This window comes from Rhipicephalus microplus, unplaced genomic scaffold (assembly GCF_043290135.1).
Source record: "Rhipicephalus microplus isolate Deutch F79 unplaced genomic scaffold, USDA_Rmic scaffold_466, whole genome shotgun sequence".
Taxonomy (NCBI): Eukaryota; Metazoa; Arthropoda; class Arachnida; order Ixodida; family Ixodidae; genus Rhipicephalus; species Rhipicephalus microplus.
In genome coordinates, this window is record NW_027465029.1 from 1 (window position 1) to 26,568 (window position 26,568).

At 45.8% G+C, this 26,568-nt stretch overlaps 9 non-coding genes across 9 annotated transcripts; all 9 read right to left on the reverse strand.

Moving 5' to 3' along the window:
- Window positions 1-654: 654 nt before the first annotated feature.
- Window positions 655-818, reverse strand: LOC142794634 (U1 spliceosomal RNA). The gene has a single exon (XR_012892506.1). It is a non-coding gene; the product is annotated as a U1 spliceosomal RNA (small nuclear RNA).
- A 2,602-nt stretch (window positions 819-3,420) lies between these two features.
- LOC142794646 (U1 spliceosomal RNA) lies at window positions 3,421-3,584 on the reverse strand. Its single transcript, XR_012892517.1, has one exon. It is a non-coding gene; the product is annotated as a U1 spliceosomal RNA (small nuclear RNA).
- A 2,595-nt stretch (window positions 3,585-6,179) lies between these two features.
- LOC142794648 (U1 spliceosomal RNA) lies at window positions 6,180-6,343 on the reverse strand. Its single transcript, XR_012892519.1, has one exon. It is a non-coding gene; the product is annotated as a U1 spliceosomal RNA (small nuclear RNA).
- Window positions 6,344-8,937: 2,594 nt separating this feature from the next.
- On the reverse strand, window positions 8,938-9,101 carry LOC142794643 (U1 spliceosomal RNA). Its single transcript, XR_012892514.1, has one exon. It is a non-coding gene; the product is annotated as a U1 spliceosomal RNA (small nuclear RNA).
- Window positions 9,102-11,700: 2,599 nt separating this feature from the next.
- Window positions 11,701-11,864, reverse strand: LOC142794649 (U1 spliceosomal RNA). The gene has a single exon (XR_012892520.1). It is a non-coding gene; the product is annotated as a U1 spliceosomal RNA (small nuclear RNA).
- Window positions 11,865-16,862: 4,998 nt separating this feature from the next.
- Window positions 16,863-17,026, reverse strand: LOC142794624 (U1 spliceosomal RNA). Its single transcript, XR_012892496.1, has one exon. It is a non-coding gene; the product is annotated as a U1 spliceosomal RNA (small nuclear RNA).
- Window positions 17,027-19,624: 2,598 nt separating this feature from the next.
- On the reverse strand, window positions 19,625-19,788 carry LOC142794623 (U1 spliceosomal RNA). Its single transcript, XR_012892495.1, has one exon. It is a non-coding gene; the product is annotated as a U1 spliceosomal RNA (small nuclear RNA).
- A 2,595-nt stretch (window positions 19,789-22,383) lies between these two features.
- LOC142794625 (U1 spliceosomal RNA) lies at window positions 22,384-22,547 on the reverse strand. The gene has a single exon (XR_012892497.1). It is a non-coding gene; the product is annotated as a U1 spliceosomal RNA (small nuclear RNA).
- A 2,598-nt stretch (window positions 22,548-25,145) lies between these two features.
- LOC142794626 (U1 spliceosomal RNA) lies at window positions 25,146-25,309 on the reverse strand. The gene has a single exon (XR_012892498.1). It is a non-coding gene; the product is annotated as a U1 spliceosomal RNA (small nuclear RNA).
- Between the last annotated feature and the right edge of the window lie 1,259 nt (window positions 25,310-26,568).

A 26,568-nucleotide genomic window follows, 5' to 3' on the forward strand; every position in this document is an offset into this window, starting at 1 on the left:
TGATTTTAAGGGTATCTATCTATCTGGCCGCTTAGGTTTGGGTGGTCTCGTCCGAACACGGCTGCTGACACCAAAGCCCGAGCACTCGGAACGAGGCTCCAGCTACCTGCCTTCGCTTTTAGGTGCCAGGGATGGAATCGTCAGCTATCTCGATTTTATATTATTTTACCTAATTTTCCGCCCACCAAGATCAATGGTAGGCACTCTTCGCAGCTCGCAACCGGAAATAAAGTTCGGGATAGTGAGCTGGGCCAGAAGGGTCGCTGAAGCACAGCAATGTGCGGCCATCTAGAGTGGCCCGAAGGCCCGTTGTCATCCTGCTTCCACTTTCCCTGCCACACCTGCCCTCAAATCATTCTTCCAAGGATCAATAAAGTCCCTTACCTACCTCAGGCATATTTCTTCATCTTCTTCACCCACAATGTGAAGACATAATACGAATAGAGATAGCGCAAAAACTTCAAATATTCCAATTTTCTCTCCAGATGCAGCCTTGGGCAGGTATATTTTAAGGGCTCTGAGCAACTCTCACTTAACACAAGAAAACGACACATCGGAAGCCATATCGGAGAACCTGGATCTCAATAGCTTGCACTCTCCTCCACCGCGCAAGTGTTTCAGCAGGTGTATAGATCTTCCTTTGGATTGTAAAATAGGGGGAGAGCGCGAACGCAGTCCCCCACTACCAAAAATTGCATGCCCCATCTGCCCCAGTTTGGGGTAGTGGCAGGGGTCAGCACGAGCGCAGTGCAATGTCCGCGCCTCTCCCTGGGGGCACCGCCATCTTGACCACGGTCACCCCGACACCAGGTAAGTATGCCAGACAACGGGTCGCACTCGGTCAGCACCCATCGCGACGTCTTGTGTCATTCTGGTGAGGTGCAGACGACGGTCGAAGATTGCTGTTTGCTTCTTGTATATTTTAAGGAGCCATTTCAAGAAACACTAATGGCCCGCTAATATGCGTCGACCTGTTAAATAAAATTGAACCTAGCTCTGATTGATGATTAAAAAAAAAGCTCAAGTTTGATCAAATATAATAGCAGTTTTAGCGCAACAAGCATGAATCATCTTTACGCCGCTAGAGGCGCTAGCGCTGCGGTCAATTAACGGAGGGCGCACGTTTCATCCAAGGCTATTCATGTTCATGCACTTGTGCATGCACATTTTCAGCTCCACATCATGACGTTCCAGTCAATAAAGAAATTACAGCACAGTCACTTTCCATGTGAAGGTTTCGCATAACATCCACTGCGAAGATACGTGCGATCTACTAATTGTTTTTTTTTTCTGCGCTTCGGGAAGGGATGTTTTGCATATTCGTACATTTTAATAGACCCATTTTTTTTTTGTAATTCGAAGGTATTTTTTTATGGAAAGCAAGTAGCGAGTTAAAACGCACCCGTCCTCTCGTGCTTATGGCTTATGGTACCTTTGTCTTGGGAAAAAAAAAAACATCATGGGCGAAAGCCAATACAATTTAATTTTAAAGACTAAGCTGTGTATAGAAAACTGTCATGTGAAAGCTCAGGCAGTTTGAAGACACTGTGCGCTTTCATATTCTCACATCGTTTTCGAACGCATTGGTTTGAACTGGGCAATGGAGGTCTTCTGCAAGTCTCAATTTCGATTCGCAGCAGCCCATGCAATTATCTAGTAAATGTGCATAAATCGAAGTGACGAACTGAGGCGCTGAACGCTGAAGCAGCAGCAAGCAAGCTCTCTTCATTGTTGAACCCTCTCATGAAAACTTTTCAGCGTCTATTGTTGTGGATCTCCTCTAACAGGGTGACAGCGGGAATCCTCAAATGGCCACGACTACTATTTATTTCCCATCTCATTAGACCGAAACGCGCGGTCCAAGGTACAAGTGTTGCGTTAGCGGGAATTATTGCATCGCAGTCTTTGCTTAGGTTGAGAATCTTGGTGGTGGAATGATAAATTGTTGTTGTATGGATTGATGGTAGATATCATACGAGCTAAAATTTTAGAAACGACAGTGAAATCGCTTGAAAACATTGAACACACTCGAAAATAAATTGCGGGTAGTGTTAGACAGCTACAAAATAAGAAAAGCAAACATTATAGGAGGTTCCAAACTGAAACATTCTAAAACACCTAAAGCACGGACGTCTACTGACAAGGTATGTTATTTTGATATTAAAATTCATTTCCGTATGCTGCGATCAACACTCAACACTTGATTGATGTTAGGCCACTACAGTACCAATACTAGCGACTTGAAGTGGCGGCCTGGCTATTGAAACGTCAGGTAACAAAATTTCTGAAATAGGCGCGCTTGTGCGTCACCAAAACATTCAAAGAGGGCGCTTGTGTGTCGCCAACCCATAGATGAGCCGCCAGGATTTCTTCAATAGGATAGGAGGAGGGGGGGGGGGGGGGGTGAGCAAGTGATTACATCCTGGGGCCGTATCAACCGCTAGTGCCCACAAGCTAGGGTCCTTTCAGCACCGCCCCCGTCTCGAAGTGTGGAGCGGGCATGGCTGCTGACGTCACGATATCTTGTAAGCATGTGAAGAGAAAATTTGGACGTCGCAGCACACTCGGGGTGCCTGCAGTTGAAATATAGCGATTCGAGATAGCGATTCTTCGAGTTGATGCAGCGATTCGAGAAAGCTTGTAAAATTGAGCTTTTTTGTGTGTTATAAATATTAAAAAGAAAAAAAAAAGTCTAAGTCAAGGACAACCAAGACAGCATTATAGGTACTTTGTATTAAATTTGCAGCATTTCTTTGCGAACTTTGGTGATTTTAAGGGTATCTATCTATCTCGCCGCTTAGGTTTGGGTGGTCTCGTCCGAACACGGCTGCTGACACCAAAGCCCGAGCACTCGGAACGAGGCTCCAGCTACCTGCCTTCGCTTTTAGGTGCCAGGGATGGAATCGTCAGCTATCTCGATTTTATATTATTTTACCTAATTTTCCGCCCACCAAGATCAATGGTAGGCACTCTTCGCAGCTCGCAACCGGAAATAAAGTTCGGGATAGTGAGCTGGGCCAGAAGGGTCGCTGAAGCACAGCAATGTGCGGCCATCTAGAGTGGCCCGAAGGCCCGTTGTCATCCTGCTTCCACTTTCCCTGCCACACCTGCCCTCAAATCATTCTTCCAAGGATCAATAAAGTCCCTTACCTACCTCAGGCATATTTCTTCATCTTCTTCACCCACAATGTGAAGACATAATACGAATAGAGATAGCGCAAAAACTTCAAATATTCCAATTTTCTCTCCAGATGCAGCCTTGGGCAGGTATATTTTAAGGGCTCTGAGCAACTCTCACTTAACACAAGAAAACGACACATCGGAAGCCATATCGGAGAACCTGGATCTCAATAGCTTGCACTCTCCTCCACCGCGCAAGTGTTTCAGCAGGTGTATAGATCTTCCTTTGGATTGTAAAATAGGGGGAGAGCGCGAACGCAGTCCCCCACTACCAAAAATTGCATGCCCCATCTGCCCCAGTTTGGGGTAGTGGCAGGGGTCAGCACGAGCGCAGTGCAATGTCCGCGCCTCTCCCTGGGGGCACCGCCATCTTGACCACGGTCACCCCGACACCAGGTAAGTATGCCAGACAACGGGTCGCACTCGGTCAGCACCCATCGCGACGTCTTGTGTCATTCTGGTGAGGTGCAGACGACGGTCGAAGATTGCTGTTTGCTTCTTGTATATTTTAAGGAGCCATTTCAAGAAACACTAATGGCCCACTAATATGCGTCGACCTGTTAAATAAAATTGAACCTAGCTCTGATTGATGATTAAAAAAAAAGCTCAAGTTTGATCAAATATAATAGCAGTTTTAGCGCAACAAGCATGAATCATCTTTACGCCGCTAGAGGCGCTAGCGCTGCGGTCAATTAACGGAGGGCGCACGTTTCATCCAAGGCTATTCATGTTCATGCACTTGTGCATGCACATTTTCAGCTCCACATCATGACGTTCCAGTCAATAAAGAAATTACAGCACAGTCACTTTCCATGTGAAGGTTTCGCATAACATCCACTGCGAAGATACGTGCGATCTACTAATTGTTTTTTTTTCTGCGCTTCGGGAAGGGATGTTTTGCATATTCGTACATTTTAATAGACCCATTTTTTTTTTGTAATTCGAAGGTATTTTTTTATGGAAAGCAAGTAGCGAGTTAAAACGCACCCGTCCTCTCGTGCTTATGGCTTATGGTACCTTTGTCTTGGGAAAAAAAAAAAACATCATGGGCGAAAGCCAATACAATTTAATTTTAAAGACTAAGCTGTGTATAGAAAACTGTCATGTGAAAGCTCAGGCAGTTTGAAGACACTGTGCGCTTTCATATTCTCACATCGTTTTCGAACGCATTGGTTTGAACTGGGCAAAGGAGGTCTTCTGCAAGTCTCAATTTCGATTCGCAGCAGCCCATGCAATTATCTAGTAAATGTGCATAAATCGAAGTGACGAACTGAGGCGCTGAACGCTGAAGCAGCAGCAAGCAAGCTCTCTTCATTGTTGAACCCTCTCATGAAAACTTTTCAGCGTCTATTGTTGTGGATCTCCTCTAACAGGGTGACAGCGGGAATCCTCAAATGGCCACGACTACTATTTATTTCCCATCTCATTAGACCGAAACGCGCGGTCCAAGGTACAAGTGTTGCGTTAGCGGGAATTATTGCATCGCAGTCTTTGCTTAGGTTGAGAATCTTGGTGGTGGAATGATAAATTGTTGTTGTATGGATTGATGGTAGATATCATACGAGCTAAAATTTTAGAAACGACAGTGAAATCGCTTGAAAACATTGAACACACTCGAAAATAAATTGCGGGTAGTGTTAGACAGCTACAAAATAAGAAAAGCAAACATTATAGGAGGTTCCAAACTGAAACATTCTAAAACACCTAAAGCACGGACGTCTACTGACAAGGTATGTTATTTTGATATTAAAATTCATTTCCGTATGCTGCGATCAACACTCAACACTTGATTGATGTTAGGCCACTACAGTACCAATACTAGCGACTTGAAGTGGCGGCCTGGCTATTGAAACGTCAGGTAACAAAATTTCTGAAATAGGCGCGCTTGTGCGTCACCAAAACATTCAAAGAGGGCGCTTGTGTGTCGCCAACCCATAGATGAGCCGCCAGGATTTCTTCAATAGGATAGGAGGGGGGGGGGGGGTGAGCAAGTGATTACATCCTGGGGCCGTATCAACCGCTAGTGCCCACAAGCTAGGGTCCTTTCAGCACCGCCCCCGTCTCGAAGTGTGGAGCGGGCATGGCTGCTGACGTCACGATATCTTGTAAGCATGTGAAGAGAAAATTTGGACGTCGCAGCACACTCGGGGTGCCTGCAGTTGAAATATAGCGATTCGAGATAGCGATTCTTCGAGTTGATGCAGCGATTCGAGAAAGCTTGTAAAATTGAGCTTTTTTGTGTGTTATAAATATTAAAAAGAAAAAAAAAGTCTAAGTCAAGGACAACCAAGACAGCATTATAGGTACTTTGTATTAAATTTGCAGCATTTCTTTGCGAACTTTGGTGATTTTAAGGGTATCTATCTATCTGGCCGCTTAGGTTTGGGTGGTCTCGTCCGAACACGGCTGCTGACACCAAAGCCCGAGCACTCGGAACGAGGCTCCAGCTACCTGCCTTCGCTTTTAGGTGCCAGGGATGGAATCGTCAGCTATCTCGATTTTATATTATTTTACCTAATTTTCCGCCCACCAAGATCAATGGTAGGCACTCTTCGCAGCTCGCAACCGGAAATAAAGTTCGGGATAGTGAGCTGGGCCAGAAGGGTCGCTGAAGCACAGCAATGTGCGGCCATCTAGAGTGGCCCGAAGGCCCGTTGTCATCCTGCTTCCACTTTCCCTGCCACACCTGCCCTCAAATCATTCTTCCAAGGATCAATAAAGTCCCTTACCTACCTCAGGCATATTTCTTCATCTTCTTCACCCACAATGTGAAGACATAATACGAATAGAGATAGCGCAAAAACTTCAAATATTCCAATTTTCTCTCCAGATGCAGCCTTGGGCAGGTATATTTTAAGCGCTCTGAGCAACTCTCACTTAACACAAGAAAACGACACATCGGAAGCCATATCGGAGAACCTGGATCTCAATAGCTTGCACTCTCCTCCACCGCGCAAGTGTTTCAGCAGGTGTATAGATCTTCCTTTGGATTGTAAAATAGGGGGAGAGCGCGAACGCAGTCCCCCACTACCAAAAATTGCATGCCCCATCTGCCCCAGTTTGGGGTAGTGGCAGGGGTCAGCACGAGCGCAGTGCAATGTCCGCGCCTCTCCCTGGGGGCACCGCCATCTTGACCACGGTCACCCCGACACCAGGTAAGTATGCCAGACAACGGGTCGCACTCGGTCAGCACCCATCGCGACGTCTTGTGTCATTCTGATGAGGTGCAGACGACGGTCGAAGATTGCTGTTTGCTTCTTGTATATTTTAAGGAGCCATTTCAAGAAACACTAATGGCCCACTAATATGCGTCGACCTGTTAAATAAAATTGAACCTAGCTCTGATTGATGATTAAAAAAAAAGCTCAAGTTTGATCAAATATAATAGCAGTTTTAGCGCAACAAGCATGAATCATCTTTACGCCGCTAGAGGCGCTAGCGCTGCGGTCAATTAACGGAGGGCGCACGTTTCATCCAAGGCTATTCATGTTCATGCACTTGTGCATGCACATTTTCAGCTCCACATCATCACGTTCCAGTCAATAAAGAAATTACAGCACAGTCACTTTCCATGTGAAGGTTTCGCATAACATCCACTGCGAAGATACGTGCGATCTACTAATTGTTTGTTTTTTCTGCGCTTCGGGAAGGGATGTTTTGCATATTCGTACATTTTAATAGACCCATTTTTTTTTGTAATTCGAAGGTATTTTTTTATGGAAAGCAAGTAGCGAGTTAAAACGCACCCGTCCTCTCGTGCTTATGGCTTATGGTACCTTTGTCTTGGGAAAAAAAAAACATCATGGGCGAAAGCCAATACAATTTAATTTTAAAGACTAAGCTGTGTATAGAAAACTGTCATGTGAAAGCTCAGGCAGTTTGAAGACACTGTGCGCTTTCATATTCTCACATCGTTTTCGAACGCATTGGTTTGAACTGGGCAAAGGAGGTCTTCTGCAAGTCTCAATTTCGATTCGCAGCAGCCCATGCAATTATCTAGTAAATGTGCATAAATCGAAGTGACGAACTGAGGCGCTGAACGCTGAAGCAGCAGCAAGCAAGCTCTCTTCATTGTTGAACCCTCTCATGAAAACTTTTCAGCGTCTATTGTTGTGGATCTCCTCTAACAGGGTGACAGCGGGAATCCTCAAATGGCCACGACTACTATTTATTTCCCATCTCATTAGACCGAAACGCGCGGTCCAAGGTACAAGTGTTGCGTTAGCGGGAATTATTGCATCGCAGTCTTTGCTTAGGTTGAGAATCTTGGTGGTGGAATGATAAATTGTTGTTGTATGGATTGATGGTAGATATCATACGAGCTAAAATTTTAGAATCGACAGTGAAATCGCTTGAAAACATTGAACACACTCGAAAATAAATTGCGGGTAGTGTTAGACAGCTACAAAATAAGAAAAGCAAACATTATAGGAGGTTCCAAACTGAAACATTCTAAAACACCTAAAGCACGGACGTCTACTGACAAGGTATGTTATTTTGATATTAAAATTCATTTCCGTATGCTGCGATCAACACTCAACACTTGATTGATGTTAGGCCACTACAGTACCAATACTAGCGACTTGAAGTGGCGGCCTGGCTATTGAAACGTCAGGTAACAAAATTTCTGAAATAGGCGCGCTTGTGCGTCACCAAAACATTCAAAGAGGGCGCTTGTGTGTCGCCAACCCATAGATGAGCCGCCAGGATTTCTTCAATAGGATAGGAGGGGGGGGGGGGGGTGAGCAAGTGATTACATCCTGGGGCCGTATCAACCGCTAGTGCCCACAAGCTAGGGTCCTTTCAGCACCGCCCCCGTCTCGAAGTGTGGAGCGGGCATGGCTGCTGACGTCACGATATCTTGTAAGCATGTGAAGAGAAAATTTGGACGTCGCAGCACACTCGGGGTGCCTGCAGTTGAAATATAGCGATTCGAGATAGCGATTCTTCGAGTTGATGCAGCGATTCGAGAAAGCTTGTAAAATTGAGCTTTTTTGTGTGTTATAAATATTAAAAAGAAAAAAAAAGTCTAAGTCAAGGACAACCAAGACAGCATTATAGGTACTTTGTATTAAATTTGCAGCATTTCTTTGCGAACTTTGGTGATTTTAAGGGTATCTATCTATCTGGCCGCTTAGGTTTGGGTGGTCTCGTCCGAACACGGCTGCTGACACCAAAGCCCGAGCACTCGGAACGAGGCTCCAGCTACCTGCCTTCGCTTTTAGGTGCCAGGGATGGAATCGTCAGCTATCTCGATTTTATATTATTTTACCTAATTTTCCGCCCACCAAGATCAATGGTAGGCACTCTTCGCAGCTCGCAACCGGAAATAAAGTTCGGGATAGTGAGCTGGGCCAGAAGGGTCGCTGAAGCACAGCAATGTGCGGCCATCTAGAGTGGCCCGAAGGCCCGTTGTCATCCTGCTTCCACTTTCCCTGCCACACCTGCCCTGAAATCATTCTTCCAAGGATCAATAAAGTCCCTTACCTACCTCAGGCATATTTCTTCATCTTCTTCACCCACAATGTGAAGACATAATACGAATAGAGATAGCGCAAAAACTTCAAATATTCCAATTTTCTCTCCAGATGCAGCCTTGGGCAGGTATATTTTAAGGGCTCTGAGCAACTCTCACTTAACACAAGAAAACGACACATCGGAAGCCATATCGGAGAACCTGGATCTCAATAGCTTGCACTCTCCTCCACCGCGCAAGTGTTTCAGCAGGTGTATAGATCTTCCTTTGGATTGTAAAATAGGGGGAGAGCGCGAACGCAGTCCCCCACTACCAAAAATTGCATGCCCCATCTGCCCCAGTTTGGGGTAGTGGCAGGGGTCAGCACGAGCGCAGTGCAATGTCCGCGCCTCTCCCTAGGGGCACCGCCATCTTGACCACGGTCACCCCGACACCAGGTAAGTATGCCAGACAACGGGTCGCACTCGGTCAGCACCCATCGCGACGTCTTGTGTCATTCTGGTGAGGTGCAGACGACGGTCGAAGATTGCTGTTTGCTTCTTGTATATTTTAAGGAGCCATTTCAAGAAACACTAATGGCCCACTAATATGCGTCGACCTGTTAAATAAAATTGAACCTAGCTCTGATTGATGATTAAAAAAAAAGCTCAAGTTTGATCAAATATAATAGCAGTTTTAGCGCAACAAGCATGAATCATCTTTACGCCGCTAGAGGCGCTAGCGCTGCTGTCAATTAACGGAGGGCGCACGTTTCATCCAAGGCTATTCATGTTCATGCACTTGTGCATGCACATTTTCAGCTCCACATCATGACGTTCCAGTCAATAAAGAAATTACAGCACAGTCACTTTCCATGTGAAGGTTTCGCATAACATCCACTGCGAAGATACGTGCGATCTACTAATTGTTTTTTTTTTCTGCGCTTCGGGAAGGGATGTTTTGCATATTCGTACATTTTAATAGACCCATTTTTTTTTGTAATTCGAAGGTATTTTTTTTATGGAAAGCAAGTAGCGAGTTAAAACGCACCCGTCCTCTCGTGCTTATGGCTTATGGTACCTTTGTCTTGGGAAAAAAAAAAAACATCATGGGTGAAAGCCAATACAATTTAATTTTAAAGACTAAGCTGTGTATAGAAAACTGTCATGTGAAAGCTCAGGCAGTTTGAAGACACTGTGCGCTTTCATATTCTCACATCGTTTTCGAACGCATTGGTTTGAACTGGGCAAAGGAGGTCTTCTGCAAGTCTCAATTTCGATTCGCAGCAGCCCATGCAATTATCTAGTAAATGTGCATAAATCGAAGTGACGAACTGAGGCGCTGAACGCTGAAGCAGCAGCAAGCAAGCTCTCTTCATTGTTGAACCCTCTCATGAAAACTTTTCAGCGTCTATTGTTGTGGATCTCCTCTAACAGGGTGACAGCGGGAATCCTCAAATGGCCACGACTACTATTTATTTCCCATCTCATTAGACCGAAACGCGCGGTCCAAGGTACAAGTGTTGCGTTAGCGGGAATTATTGCATCGCAGTCTTTGCTTAGGTTGAGAATCTTGGTGGTGGAATGATAAATTGTTGTTGTATGGATTGATGGTAGATATCATACGAGCTAAAATTTTAGAAACGACAGTGAAATCGCTTGAAAACATTGAACACACTCGAAAATAAATTGCGGGTAGTGTTAGACAGCTACAAAATAAGAAAAGCAAACATTATAGGAGGTTCCAAACTGAAACATTCTAAAACACCTAAAGCACGGACGTCTACTGACAAGGTATGTTATTTTGATATTAAAATTCATTTCCGTATGCTGCGATCAACACTCAACACTTGATTGATGTTAGGCCACTACAGTACCAATACTAGCGACTTGAAGTGGCGGCCTGGCTATTGAAACGTCAGGTAACAAAATTTCTGAAATAGGCGCGCTTGTGCGTCACCAAAACATTCAAAGAGGGCGCTTGTGTGTCGCCAACCAATAGATGAGCCGCCAGGATTTCTTCAATAGGATAGGAGGGGGGGGGGGGGGGTGAGCAAGTGATTACATCCTGGGGCCGTATCAACCGCTAGTGCCCACAAGCTAGGGTCCTTTCAGCACCGCCCCTGTCTCGAAGTGTGGAGCGGGCATTGCTGCTGACGTCACGATATCTTGTAAGCATGTGAAGAGAAAATTTGGACGTCGCAGCACACTCGGGGTGCCTGCAGTTGAAATATAGCGATTCGAGATAGCGATTCTTCGAGTTGATGCAGCGATTCGAGAAAGCTTGTAAAATTGAGCTTTTTTGTGTGTTATAAATATTAAAAAGAAAAAAAAAAGTCTAAGTCAAGGACAACCAAGACAGCATTATAGGTACTTTGTATTAAATTTGCAGCATTTCTTTGCGAACTTTGGTGATTTTAAGGGTATCTATCTATCTGGCCGCTTAGGTTTGGGTGGTCTCGTCCGAACACGGCTGCTGACACCAAAGCCCGAGCACTCGGAACGAGGCTCCAGCTACCTGCCTTCGCTTTTAGGTGCCAGGGATGGAATCGTCAGCTATCTCGATTTTATATTATTTTACCTAATTTTCCGCCCACCAAGATCAATGGTAGGCACTCTTCGCAGCTCGCAACCGGAAATAAAGTTCGGGATAGTGAGCTGGGCCAGAAGGGTCGCTGAAGCACAGCAATGTGCGGCCATCTAGAGTGGCCCGAAGGCCCGTTGTCATCCTGCTTCCACTTTCCCTGCCACACCTGCCCTCAAATCATTCTTCCAAGGATCAATAAAGTCCCTTACCTACCTCAGGCATATTTCTTCATCTTCTTCACCCACAATGTGAAGACATAATACGAATAGAGATAGCGCAAAAACTTCAAATATTCCAATTTTCTCTCCAGATGCAGCCTTGGGCAGGTATATTTTAAGGGCTCTGAGCAACTCTCACTTAACACAAGAAAACGACACATCGGAAGCCATATCGGAGAACCTGGATCTCAATAGCTTGCACTCTCCTCCACCGCGCAAGTGTTTCAGCAGGTGTATAGATCTTCCTTTGGATTGTAAAATAGGGGGAGAGCGCGAACGCAGTCCCCCACTACCAAAAATTGCATGCCCCATCTGCCCCAGTTTGGGGTAGTGGCAGGGGTCAGCACGAGCGCAGTGCAATGTCCGCGCCTCTCCCTGGGGGCACCGCCATCTTGACCACGGTCACCCCGACACCAGGTAAGTATGCCAGACAACGGGTCGCACTCGGTCAGCACCCATCGCGACGTCTTGTGTCATTCTGGTGAGGTGCAGACGACGGTCGAAGATTGCTGTTTGCTTCTTGTATATTTTAAGGAGCCATTTCAAGAAACACTAATGGCCCACTAATATGCGTCGACCTGTTAAATAAAATTGAACCTAGCTCTGATTGATGATTAAAAAAAAAGCTCAAGTTTGATCAAATATAATAGCAGTTTTAGCGCAACAAGCATGAATCATCTTTACGCCGCTAGAGGCGCTAGCGCTGCTGTCAATTAACGGAGGGCGCACGTTTCATCCAAGGCTATTCATGTTCATGCACTTGTGCATGCACATTTTCAGCTCCACATCATGACGTTCCAGTCAATAAAGAAATTACAGCACAGTCACTTTCCATGTGAAGGTTTCGCATAACATCCACTGCGAAGATACGTGCGATCTACTAATTGTTTTTTTTTTCTGCGCTTCGGGAAGGGATGTTTTGCATATTCGTACATTTTAATAGACCCATTTTTTTTTGTAATTCGAAGGTATTTTTTTATGGAAAGCAAGTAGCGAGTTAAAACGCACCCGTCCTCTCGTGCTTATGGCTTATGGTACCTTTGTCTTGGGAAAAAAAAAAAACATCATGGGCGAAAGCCAATACAATTTAATTTTAAAGACTAAGCTGTGTATAGAAAACTGTCATGTGAAAGCTCAGGCAGTTTGAAGACACTGTGCGCTTTCATATTCTCACATCGTTTTCGAACGCATTGGTTTGAACTGGGCAAAGGAGGTCTTCTGCAAGTCTCAATTTCGATTCGCAGCAGCCCATGCAATTATCTAGTAAATGTGCATAAATCGAAGTGACGAACTGAGGCGCTGAACGCTGAAGCAGCAGCAAGCAAGCTCTCTTCATTGTTGAACCCTCTCATGAAAACTTTTCAGCGTCTATTGTTGTGGATCTCCTCTAACAGGGTGACAGCGGGAATCCTCAAATGGCCACGACTACTATTTATTTCCCATCTCATTAGACCGAAACGCGCGGTCCAAGGTACAAGTGTTGCGTTAGCGGGAATTATTGCATCGCAGTCTTTGCTTAGGTTGAGAATCTTGGTGGTGGAATGATAAATTGTTGTTGTATGGATTGATGGTAGATATCATACGAGCTAAAATTTTAGAAACGACAGTGAAATCGCTTGAAAACATTGAACACACTCGAAAATAAATTGCGGGTAGTGTTAGACAGCTACAAAATAAGAAAAGCAAACATTATAGGAGGTTCCAAACTGAAACATTCTAAAACACCTAAAGCACGGACGTCTACTGACAAGGTATGTTATTTTGATATTAAAATTCATTTCCGTATGCTGCGATCAACACTCAACACTTGATTGATGTTAGGCCACTACAGTACCAATACTAGCGACTTGAAGTGGCGGCCTGGCTATTGAAACGTCAGGTAACAAAATTTCTGAAATAGGCGCGCTTGTGCGTCACCAAAACATTCAAAGAGGGCGCTTGTGTGTCGCCAACCCATAGATGAGCCGCCAGGATTTCTTCAATAGGATAGGAGGGGGGGGGGGGGGTGAGCAAGTGATTACATCCTGGGGCCGTATCAACCGCTAGTGCCCACAAGCTAGGGTCCTTTCAGCACCGCCCCTGTCTCGAAGTGTGGAGCGGGCATGGCTGCTGACGTCACGATATCTTGTAAGCATGTGAAGAGAAAATTTGGACGTCGCAGCACACTCGGGGTGCCTGCAGTTGAAATATAGCGATTCGAGATAGCGATTCTTCGAGTTGATGCAGCGATTCGAGAAAGCTTGTAAAATTGAGCTTTTTTGTGTGTTATAAATATTAAAAAGAAAAAAAAAGTCTAAGTCAAGGACAACCAAGACAGCATTATAGGTGGTGGTGGTGAAAAACATTTATTTACAAAAGAGAGGTGTAGGACCTCTGTAGAGGCCCCTACAGACTAGGTGGAGTCTCTATTCCGGGACCCCATTGGTTAAAGCCGCCGTCTTGGCTCTCTGGACCAAGGCCTGCTGGGCCTGAAGGTCTGAGCAGCCGAGCAGGGCCGCCTCCCAGTCCTCTCGCCTAGGGTTTGGGTTAGGAGTAATGGCTGCGTTAGCTTGGCAGGCCCACACCATGTGGTAGGTGTCTGCCACCTCCCCACAGTGCTGGCACTGTCCTGTGACCGTAGGGTCGAAATGTTTGACTATGGCAGGACATAGCAATGTATTCGTCTGGAGGCGAAGCAAAATGCGCTCCTCTGCTTTCTTCAACCCCCGTGCGGGGGGAGGGTAGCGGCGATGACTTTCCCGATAATAATAAAGAATTTCCTTATATCGGAGGAGAGGGTAACCCTCCTCATCGGTCTCCATCGGCATTGACGAAGGTAGCCCGGAAATGAGCGCTCGGGCAGCCGCATCTGCAGCCTCATTTCCCCGCAATCCCTGATGGCCCGGTGTCCATATAATGCGTTTCGGATGAGGGTCCGTGTCTCTTATGCAGTTGCGCAGTATTGTCTCGGCTAACGGTGATATGTACCCGGCTGTATAATTACGACACGCTCGGCGCGAATCCGTGATAATATACCGGGAATTACTGTGAGAGGCCGCAAGGGCAATGGCGACCTCCTCAGCCTGTGTTACAGAATACGCCCTAAAGGTTAGCCCATCCACCTGTGTGCCCTCGTGAATAGCAGCCGCCGTGTACCACCCCTTGGAGGTGGGGCCAGCAACGTCCACGTAGTACACACCTGGCTTCTGTCCAAATTGTCGTTCCAGCGCCCGAGCGCGTGCGTCACGTCGCGCTGTGTGTTCATCTCTGTCCATTTTAGTGGGTAGAGGTCGGACCAGAAGGGCTGTGCGCCACAGTTCTGGCACTTTGACCCGTTCCTGTTGTTCGAAATCATGTCTTATGTGCAGACGTGCAAGCAGGCGTTGGCCAGAGTTGGTTTGGGCTAGCCGTGTGTACTGGTTTAAAAGATGGGCTTCCTTCAGCTCTTGGTATGAATTAATCACACCCAATGCCTTGAGACGGCTGTTGGATGTAGAGATCGGAAGATCAAGAGCCCGCTTTATTGTCTTTTTAATGATTGCCTCGATTCGTTCTTCCTCATGTTTGCGGAGGGAGAGGTAAGGGACGGAGTACATGACCCTGCTGGTGACAAAAGCGTGCGCTAGCCGCAACGCATCTGTGCACCGAAGTCCCCCCCTCTTGTTGGAGACCCTGCGGATCATGCGACCCACCTGGTCTCCTATCTTCCTTAATTTCGTCAATGTTGTGTCAATCCGGAGCTGCTGGTGAATGTATAGGCCCAGGACCCTGATCTCCTCCGCTCGTCTGATTGGGCCCGCAGGAAGAGTGATGGAGATATCTGTGTTGTCTTTAGGCATGCCTCTAATGTGAAGGAATTCGGATTTGTTGGGTGCGCATTCGAGTCCGCAACGCGCCGCGTAGGTGTGTACAATTTCGGCAGCCTGTTGCAGACTGGTCTCAATGGCACCTAAGTTCCCTTGAGTTGCCCATACCGTAATGTCATCGGCATAGAGGGCATGATGAATGCCCTCTATGGCCGCCAGCTGACGTGGCAGGTGCATCATTGCGACGTTAAATAGAATGGGGGAGAGAACAGCCCCTTGCGGTGTCCCTCTGGTACCCATTTGATACGGCCCGAATTCGGAGTCTTCAATGCGGAGCAGGGCGGCTCTGTCCGATAAAAAGTCCTTGACGTAATTAAATGTGTTCTGACCACAGTTAGTGAGGCTTAGGTGTTCGAGTATGACGCTGTGTTTAACATTGTCAAAGGCCCCCTTCAGATCTAAGGCGAGGATGACCCTGTCGTTATGTTTCATCGCCACCGGTTGGATGACCTCTCGGTGTAGTTGCAGGAGTACATCCTGTGCCGATTTGTGAGGACGGAATCCGAACATGGTAGGGGCGAAAGCCCCTTTCTGTTCAAGATATTCCGAAAGTCTGTCCCGCACCATCGTCTCCATCAACTTGCCAACGCAAGACGTTAGAGAGATGGGGCGAAGGTTGTCTATGTTTACTGGCTTCCCCGGTTTGGGAATGAATGTGACCAGTGATGTCTTCCACTCTGAAGGGACCGATATCCGACCACTCCAGATGGCGTTGATGTATTCCAAGAGGTGTGCCAGCGCAGGATCGGCCAAATTTGCCAGCGTCTTGACCGTGATTTTATCCTTACCAGGGGCTGTTCCTCTACGCATTTTAGCCATTGCCGCCTTCATATCATGTAGAAGAAAAGGGGCATCTAGGGTCTCGTTTTCTTAGCATTATAGGTACTTTGTATTAAATTTGCAGCATTTCTTTGCGAACTTTGGTGATTTTAAGGGTATCTATCTATCTGGCCGCTTAGGTTTGGGTGGTCTCGTCCGAACACGGCTGCTGACACCAAAGCCCGAGCACTCGGAACGAGGCTCCAGCTACCTGCCTTCGCTTTTAGGTGCCAGGGATGGAATCGTCAGCTATCTCGATTTTATATTATTTTACCTAATTTTCCGCCCACCAAGATCAATGGTAGGCACTCTTCGCAGCTCGCAACCGGAAATAAAGTTCGGGATAGTGAGGTGGGCCAGAAGGGTCGCTGAAGCACAGCAATGTGCGGCCATCTAGAGTGGCCCGAAGGCCCGTTGTCATCCTGCTTCCACTTTCCCTGCCACACCTGCCCTCAAATCATTCTTCCAAGGATCAATAAAGTCCCTTACCTACCTCAGGCATATTTCTTCATCTTCTTCACCCACAATGTGAAGACATAATACGAATAGAGATAGCGCAAAAACTTCAAATATTCCAATTTTCTCTCCAGATGCAGCCTTGGGCAGGTATATTTTAAGGGCTCTGAGCAACTCTCACTTAACACAAGAAAACGACACATCGGAAGCCATATCGGAGAACCTGGATCTCAATAGCTTGCACTCTCCTCCACCGCGCAAGTGTTTCAGCAGGTGTATAGATCTTCCTTTGGATTGTAAAATAGGGGGAGAGCGCGAACGCAGTCCCCCACTACCAAAAATTGCATGCCCCATCTGCCCCAGTTTGGGGTAGTGGCAGGGGTCAGCACGAGCGCAGTGCAATGTCCGCGCCTCTCCCTGGGGGCACCGCCATCTTGACCACGGTCACCCCGACACCAGGTAAGTATGCCAGACAACGGGTCGCACTCGGTCAGCACCCATCGCGACGTCTTGTGTCATTCTGGTGAGGTGCAGACGACGGTCGAAGATTGCTGTTTGCTTCTTGTATATTTTAAGGAGCCATTTCAAGAAACACTAATGGCCCACTAATATGCGTCGACCTGTTAAATAAAATTGAACCTAGCTCTGATTGATGATTAAAAAAAAAGCTCAAGTTTGATCAAATATAATAGCAGTTTTAGCGCAACAAGCATGAATCATCTTTACGCCGCTAGAGGCGCTAGCGCTGCTGTCAATTAACGGAGGGCGCACGTTTCATCCAAGGCTATTCATGTTCATGCACTTGTGCATGCACATTTTCAGCTCCACATCATGACGTTCCAGTCAATAAAGAAATTACAGCACAGTCACTTTCCATGTGAAGGTTTCGCATAACATCCACTGCGAAGATACGTGCGATCTACTAATTGTTTTTTTTTCTGCGCTTCGGGAAGGGATGTTTTGCATATTCGTACATTTTAATAGACCCATTTTTTTTTTGTAATTCGAAGGTATTTTTTTATGGAAAGCAAGTAGCGAGTTAAAACGCACCCGTCCTCTCGTGCTTATGGCTTATGGTACCTTTGTCTTGGGAAAAAAAAAAAAAAACATCATGGGCGAAAGCCAATACAATTTAATTTTAAAGACTAAGCTGTGTATAGAAAACTGTCATGTGAAAGCTCAGGCAGTTTGAAGACACTGTGCGCTTTCATATTCTCACATCGTTTTCGAACGCATTGGTTTGAACTGGGCAAAGGAGGTCTTCTGCAAGTCTCAATTTCGATTCGCAGCAGCCCATGCAATTATCTAGTAAATGTGCATAAATCGAAGTGACGAACTGAGGCGCTGAACGCTGAAGCAGCAGCAAGCAAGCTCTCTTCATTGTTGAACCCTCTCATGAAAACTTTTCAGCGTCTATTGTTGTGGATCTCCTCTAACAGGGTGACAGCGGGAATCCTCAAATGGCCACGACTACTATTTATTTCCCATCTCATTAGACCGAAACGCGCGGTCCAAGGTACAAGTGTTGCGTTAGCGGGAATTATTGCATCGCAGTCTTTGCTTAGGTTGAGAATCTTGGTGGTGGAATGATAAATTGTTGTTGTATGGATTGATGGTAGATATCATACGAGCTAAAATTTTAGAAACGACAGTGAAATCGCTTGAAAACATTGAACACACTCGAAAATAAATTGCGGGTAGTGTTAGACAGCTACAAAATAAGAAAAGCAAACATTATAGGAGGTTCCAAACTGAAACATTCTAAAACACCTAAAGCACGGACGTCTACTGACAAGGTATGTTATTTTGATATTAAAATTCATTTCCGTATGCTGCGATCAACACTCAACACTTGATTGATGTTAGGCCACTACAGTACCAATACTAGCGACTTGAAGTGGCGGCCTGGCTATTGAAACGTCAGGTAACAAAATTTCTGAAATAGGCGCGCTTGTGCGTCACCAAAACATTCAAAGAGGGCGCTTGTGTGTCGCCAACCCATAGATGAGCCGCCAGGATTTCTTCAATAGGATAGGAGGGGGGGGGGGGGTGAGCAAGTGATTACATCCTGGGGCCGTATCAACCGCTAGTGCCCACAAGCTAGGGTCCTTTCAGCACCGCCCCTGTCTCGAAGTGTGGAGCGGGCATGGCTGCTGACGTCACGATATCTTGTAAGCATGTGAAGAGAAAATTTGGACGTCGCAGCACACTCGGGGTGCCTGCAGTTGAAATATAGCGATTCGAGATAGCGATTCTTCGAGTTGATGCAGCGATTCGAGAAAGCTTGTAAAATTGAGCTTTTTTGTGTGTTATAAATATTAAAAAGAAAAAAAAAGTCTAAGTCAAGGACAACCAAGACAGCATTATAGGTACTTTGTATTAAATTTGCAGCATTTCTTTGCGAACTTTGGTGATTTTAAGGGTATCTATCTATCTGGCCGCTTAGGTTTGGGTGGTCTCGTCCGAACACGGCTGCTGACACCAAAGCCCGAGCACTCGGAACGAGGCTCCAGCTACCTGCCTTCGCTTTTAGGTGCCAGGGATGGAATCGTCAGCTATCTCGATTTTATATTATTTTACCTAATTTTCCGCCCACCAAGATCAATGGTAGGCACTCTTCGCAGCTCGCAACCGGAAATAAAGTTCGGGATAGTGAGGTGGGCCAGAAGGGTCGCTGAAGCACAGCAATGTGCGGCCATCTAGAGTGGCCCGAAGGCCCGTTGTCATCCTGCTTCCACTTTCCCTGCCACACCTGCCCTCAAATCATTCTTCCAAGGATCAATAAAGTCCCTTACCTACCTCAGGCATATTTCTTCATCTTCTTCACCCACAATGTGAAGACATAATACGAATAGAGATAGCGCAAAAACTTCAAATATTCCAATTTTCTCTCCAGATGCAGCCTTGGGCAGGTATATTTTAAGGGCTCTGAGGAACTCTCACTTAACACAAGAAAACGACACATCGGAAGCCATATCGGAGAACCTGGATCTCAATAGCTTGCACTCTCCTCCACCGCGCAAGTGTTTCAGCAGGTGTATAGATCTTCCTTTGGATTGTAAAATAGGGGGAGAGCGCGAACGCAGTCCCCCACTACCAAAAATTGCATGCCCCATCTGCCCCAGTTTGGGGTAGTGGCAGGGGTCAGCACGAGCGCAGTGCAATGCCCGCGCCTCTCCCTGGGGGCACCGCCATCTTGACCACGGTCACCCCGACACCAGGTAAGTATGCCAGACAACGGGTCGCACTCGGTCAGCACCCATCGCGACGTCTTGTGTCATTCTGGTGAGGTGCAGACGACGGTCGAAGATTGCTGTTTGCTTCTTGTATATTTTAAGGAGCCATTTCAAGAAACACTAATGGCCCACTAATATGCGTCGACCTGTTAAATAAAATTGAACCTAGCTCTGGTTGATGATTAAAAAAAAAGCTCAAGTTTGATCAAATATAATAGCAGTTTTAGCGCAACAAGCATGAATCATCTTTACGCCGCTAGAGGCGCTAGCGCTGCTGTCAATTAACGGAGGGCGCACGTTTCATCCAAGGCTATTCATGTTCATGCACTTGTGCATGCACATTTTCAGCTCCACATCATGACGTTCCAGTCAATAAAGAAATTACAGCACAGTCACTTTCCATGTGAAGGTTTCGCATAACATCCACTGCGAAGATACGTGCGATCTACTAATTGTTTTTTTTTTCTGCGCTTCGGGAAGGGATGTTTTGCATATTCGTACATTTTAATAGACCCATTTTTTTTTTGTAATTCGAAGGTATTTTTTTATGGAAAGCAAGTAGCGAGTTAAAACGCACCCGTCCTCTCGTGCTTATGGCTTATGGTACCTTTGTCTTGGGAAAAAAAAAACATCATGGGCGAAAGCCAATACAATTTAATTTTAAAGACTAAGCTGTGTATAGAAAACTGTCATGTGAAAGCTCAGGCAGTTTGAAGACACTGTGCGCTTTCATATTCTCACATCGTTTTCGAACGCATTGGTTTGAACTGGGCAAAGGAGGTCTTCTGCAAGTCTCAATTTCGATTCGCAGCAGCCCATGCAATTATCTAGTAAATGTGCATAAATCGAAGTGACGAACTGAGGCGCTGAACGCTGAAGCAGCAGCAAGCAAGCTCTCTTCATTGTTGAACCCTCTCATGAAAACTTTTCAGCGTCTATTGTTGTGGATCTCCTCTAACAGGGTGACAGCGGGAATCCTCAAATGGCCACGACTACTATTTATTTCCCATCTCATTAGACCGAAACGCGCGGTCCAAGGTACAAGTGTTGCGTTAGCGGGAATTATTGCATCGCAGTCTTTGCTTAGGTTGAGAATCTTGGTGGTGGAATGATAAATTGTTGTTGTATGGATTGATGGTAGATATCATACGAGCTAAAATTTTAGAAACGACAGTGAAATCGCTTGAAAACATTGAACACACTCGAAAATAAATTGCGGGTAGTGTTAGACAGCTACAAAATAAGAAAAGCAAACATTATAGGAGGTTCCAAACTGAAACATTCTAAAACACCTAAAGCACGGACGTCTACTGACAAGGTATGTTATTTTGATATTAAAATTCATTTCCGTATGCTGCGATCAACACTCAACACTTGATTGATGTTAGGCCACTACAGTACCAATACTAGCGACTTGAAGTGGCGGCCTGGCTATTGAAACGTCAGGTAACAAAATTTCTGAAATAGGCGCGCTTGTGCGTCACCAAAACATTCAAAGAGGGCGCTTGTGTGTCGCCAACCCATAGATGAGCCGCCAGGATTTCTTCAATAGGATAGGAGGGGGGGGGGGGGGTGAGCAAGTGATTACATCCTGGGGCCGTATCAACCGCTAGTGCCCACAAGCTAGGGTCCTTTCAGCACCGCCCCCGTCTCGAAGTGTGGAGCGGGCATGGCTGCTGACGTCACGATATCTTGTAAGCATGTGAAGAGAAAATTTGGACGTCGCAGCACACTCGGGGTGCCTGCAGTTGAAATATAGCGATTCGAGATAGCGATTCTTCGAGTTGATGCAGCGATTCGAGAAAGCTTGTAAAATTGAGCTTTTTTGTGTGTTATAAATATTAAAAAGAAAAAAAAAGTCTAAGTCAAGGACAACCAAGACAGCATTATAGGTACTTTGTATTAAATTTGCAGCATTTCTTTGCGAACTTTGGTGATTTTAAGGGTATCTATCTATCTGGCCGCTTAGGTTTGGGTGGTCTCGTCCGAACACGGCTGCTGACACCAAAGCCCGAGCACTCGGAACGAGGCTCCAGCTACCTGCCTTCGCTTTTAGGTGCCAGGGATGGAATCGTCAGCTATCTCGATTTTATATTATTTTACCTAATTTTCCGCCCACCAAGATCAATGGTAGGCACTCTTCGCAGCTCGCAACCGGAAATAAAGTTCGGGATAGTGAGCTGGGCCAGAAGGGTCGCTGAAGCACAGCAATGTGCGGCCATCTAGAGTGGCCCGAAGGCCCGTTGTCATCCTGCTTCCACTTTCCCTGCCACACCTGCCCTCAAATCATTCTTCCAAGGATCAATAAAGTCCCTTACCTACCTCAGGCATATTTCTTCATCTTCTTCACCCACAATGTGAAGACATAATACGAATAGAGATAGCGCAAAAACTTCAAATATTCCAATTTTCTCTCCAGATGCAGCCTTGGGCAGGTATATTTTAAGGGCTCTGAGCAACTCTCACTTAACACAAGAAAACGACACATCGGAAGCCATATCGGAGAACCTGGATCTCAATAGCTTGCACTCTCCTCCACCGCGCAAGTGTTTCAGCAGGTGTATAGATCTTCCTTTGGATTGTAAAATAGGGGGAGAGCGCGAACGCAGTCCCCCACTACCAAAAATTGCATGCCCCATCTGCCCCAGTTTGGGGTAGTGGCAGGGGTCAGCACGAGCGCAGTGCAATGTCCGCGCCTCTCCCTGGGGGCACCGCCATCTTGACCACGGTCACCCCGACACCAGGTAAGTATGCCAGACAACGGGTCGCACTCGGTCAGCACCCATCGCGACGTCTTGTGTCATTCTGGTGAGGTGCAGACGACGGTCGAAGATTGCTGTTTGCTTCTTGTATATTTTAAGGAGCCATTTCAAGAAACACTAATGGCCCACTAATATGCGTCGACCTGTTAAATAAAATTGAACCTAGCTCTGATTGATGATTAAAAAAAAAGCTCAAGTTTGATCAAATATAATAGCAGTTTTAGCGCAACAAGCATGAATCATCTTTACGCCGCTAGAGGCGCTAGCGCTGCTGTCAATTAACGGAGGGCGCACGTTTCATCCAAGGCTATTCATGTTCATGCACTTGTGCATGCACATTTTCAGCTCCACATCATGACGTTCCAGTCAATAAAGAAATTACAGCACAGTCACTTTCCATGTGAAGGTTTCGCATAACATCCACTGCGAAGATACGTGCGATCTACTAATTGTTTTTTTTTTCTGCGCTTCGGGAAGGGATGTTTTGCATATTCGTACATTTTAATAGACCCATTTTTTTTTTGTAATTCGAAGGTATTTTTTTATGGAAAGCAAGTAGCGAGTTAAAACGCACCCGTCCTCTCGTGCTTATGGCTTATGGTACATTTGTCTTGGGAAAAAAAAAAAACATCATGGGCGAAAGCCAATACAATTTAATTTTAAAGACTAAGCTGTGTATAGAAAACTGTCATGTGAAAGCTCAGGCAGTTTGAAGACACTGTGCGCTTTCATATTCTCACATCGTTTTCGAACGCATTGGTTTGAACTGGGCAAAGGAGGTCTTCTGCAAGTCTCAATTTCGATTCGCAGCAGCCCATGCAATTATCTAGTAAATGTGCATAAATCGAAGTGACGAACTGAGGCGCTGAACGCTGAAGCAGCAGCAAGCAAGCTCTCTTCATTGTTGAACCCTCTCATGAAAACTTTTCAGCGTCTATTGTTGTGGATCTCCTCTAACAGGGTGACAGCGGGAATCCTCAAATGGCCACGACTACTATTTATTTCCCATCTCATTAGACCGAAACGCGCGGTCCAAGGTACAAGTGTTGCGTTAGCGGGAATTATTGCATCGCAGTCTTTGCTTAGGTTCAGAATCTTGGTGGTGGAATGATAAATTGTTGTTGTATGGATTGATGGTAGATATCATACGAGCTAAAATTTTAGAAACGACAGTGAAATCGCTTGAAAACATTGAACACACTCGAAAATAAATTGCGGGTAGTGTTAGACAGCTACAAAATAAGAAAAGCAAACATTATAGGAGGTTCCAAACTGAAACATTCTAAAACACCTAAAGCACGGACGTCTACTGACAAGGTATGTTATTTTGATATTAAAATTCATTTCCGTATGCTGCGATCAACACTCAACACTTGATTGATGTTAGGCCACTACAGTACCAATACTAGCGACTTGAAGTGGCGGCCTGGCTATTGAAACGTCAGGTAACAAAATTTCTGAAATAGGCGCGCTTGTGCGTCACCAAAACATTCAAAGAGGGCGCTTGTGTGTCGCCAACCCATAGATGAGCCGCCAGGATTTCTTCAATAGGATAGGAGGGGGGGGGGGGGGGTGAGCAAGTGATTACATCCTGGGGCCGTATCAACCGCTAGTGCCCACAAGCTAGGGTCCTTTCAGCACCGCCCCCGTCTCGAAGTGTGGAGCGGGCATGGCTGGTGACGTCACGATATCTTGTAAGCATGTGAAGAGAAAATTTGGACGTCGCAGCACACTCGGGGTGCCTGCAGTTGAAATATAGCGATTCGAGATAGCGATTCTTCGAGTTGATGCAGCGATTCGAGAAAGCTTGTAAAATTGAGCTTTTTTGTGTGTTATAAATATTAAAAAGAAAAAAAAAGTCTAAGTCAAGGACAACCAAGACAGCATTATAGGTACTTTGTATTAAATTTGCAGCATTTCTTTGCGAACTTTGGTGATTTTAAGGGTATCTATCTATCTGGCCGCTTAGGTTTGGGTGGTCTCGTCCGAACACGGCTGCTGACACCAAAGCCCGAGCACTCGGAACGAGGCTCCAGCTACCTGCCTTCGCTTTTATATGCCAGGGATGGAATCGTCAGCTATCTCGATTTTATATTATTTTACCTAATTTTCCGCCCACCAAGATCAATGGTAGGCACTCTTCGCAGCTCGCAACCGGAAATAAAGTTCGGGATAGTGAGCTGGGCCAGAAGGGTCGCTGAAGCACAGCAATGTGCGGCCATCTAGAGTGGCCCGAAGGCCCGTTGTCATCCTGCTTCCACTTTCCCTGCCACACCTGCCCTCAAATCATTCTTCCAAGGATCAATAAAGTCCCTTACCTACCTCAGGCATATTTCTTCATCTTCTTCACCCACAATGTGAAGACATAATACGAATAGAGATAGCGCAAAAACTTCAAATATTCCAATTTTCTCTCCAGATGCAGCCTTGGGCAGGTATATTTTAAGGGCTCTGAGCAACTCTCACTTAACACAAGAAAACGACACATCGGAAGCCATATCGGAGAACCTGGATCTCAATAGCTTGCACTCTCCTCCACCGCGCAAGTGTTTCAGCGGGTGTATAGATCTTCCTTTGGATTGTAAAATAGGGGGAGAGCGCGAACGCAGTCCCCCACTACCAAAAATTGCATGCCCCATCTGCCCCAGTTTGGGGTAGTGGCAGGGGTCAGCACGAGCGCAGTGCAATGTCCGCGCCTCTCCCTGGGGGCACCGCCATCTTGACCACGGTCACCCCGACACCAGGTAAGTATGCCAGACAACGGGTCGCACTCGGTCAGCACCCATCGCGACGTCTTGTGTCATTCTGGTGAGGTGCAGACGACGGTCGAAGATTGCTGTTTGCTTCTTGTATATTTTAAGGAGCCATTTCAAGAAACACTAATGGCCCACTAATATGCGTCGACCTGTTAAATAAAATTGAACCTAGCTCTGATTGATGATTAAAAAAAAAGCTCAAGTTTGATCAAATATAATAGCAGTTTTAGCGCAACAAGCATGAATCATCTTTACGCCGCTAGAGGCGCTAGCGCTGCTGTCAATTAACGGAGGGCGCACGTTTCATCCAAGGCTATTCATGTTCATGCACTTGTGCATGCACATTTTCAGCTCCACATCATGACGTTCCAGTCAATAAAGAAATTACAGCACAGTCACTTTCCATGTGAAGGTTTCGCATAACATCCACTGCGAAGATACGTGCGATCTACTAATTGTTTTTTTTTTCTGCGCTTCGGGAAGGGATGTTTTGCATATTCGTACATTTTAATAGACCCATTTTTTTTTTTGTAATTCGAAGGTATTTTTTTATGGAAAGCAAGTAGCGAGTTAAAACGCACCCGTCCTCTCGTGCTTATGGCTTATGGTACCTTTGTCTTGGAAAAAAAAAAAAAACATCATGGGCGAAAGCCAATACAATTTAATTTTAAAGACTAAGCTGTGTATAGAAAACTGTCATGTGAAAGCTCAGGCAGTTTGAAGACACTGTGCGCTTTCATATTCTCACATCGTTTTCGAACGCATTGGTTTGAACTGGGCAAAGGAGGTCTTCTGCAAGTCTCAATTTCGATTCGCAGCAGCCCATGCAATTATCTAGTAAATGTGCATAAATCGAAGTGACGAACTGAGGCGCTGAACGCTGAAGCAGCAGCAAGCAAGCTCTCTTCATTGTTGAACCCTCTCATGAAAACTTTTCAGCGTCTATTGTTGTGGATCTCCTCTAACAGGGTGACAGCGGGAATCCTCAAATGGCCACGACTACTATTTATTTCCCATCTCATTAGACCGAAACGCGCGGTCCAAGGTACAAGTGTTGCGTTAGCGGGAATTATTGCATCGCAGTCTTTGCTTAGGTTGAGAATCTTGGTGGTGGAATGATAAATTGTTGTTGTATGGATTGATGGTAGATATCATACGAGCTAAAATTTTAGAAACGACAGTGAAATCGCTTGAAAACATTGAACACACTCGAAAATAAATTGCGGGTAGTGTTAGACAGCTACAAAATAAGAAA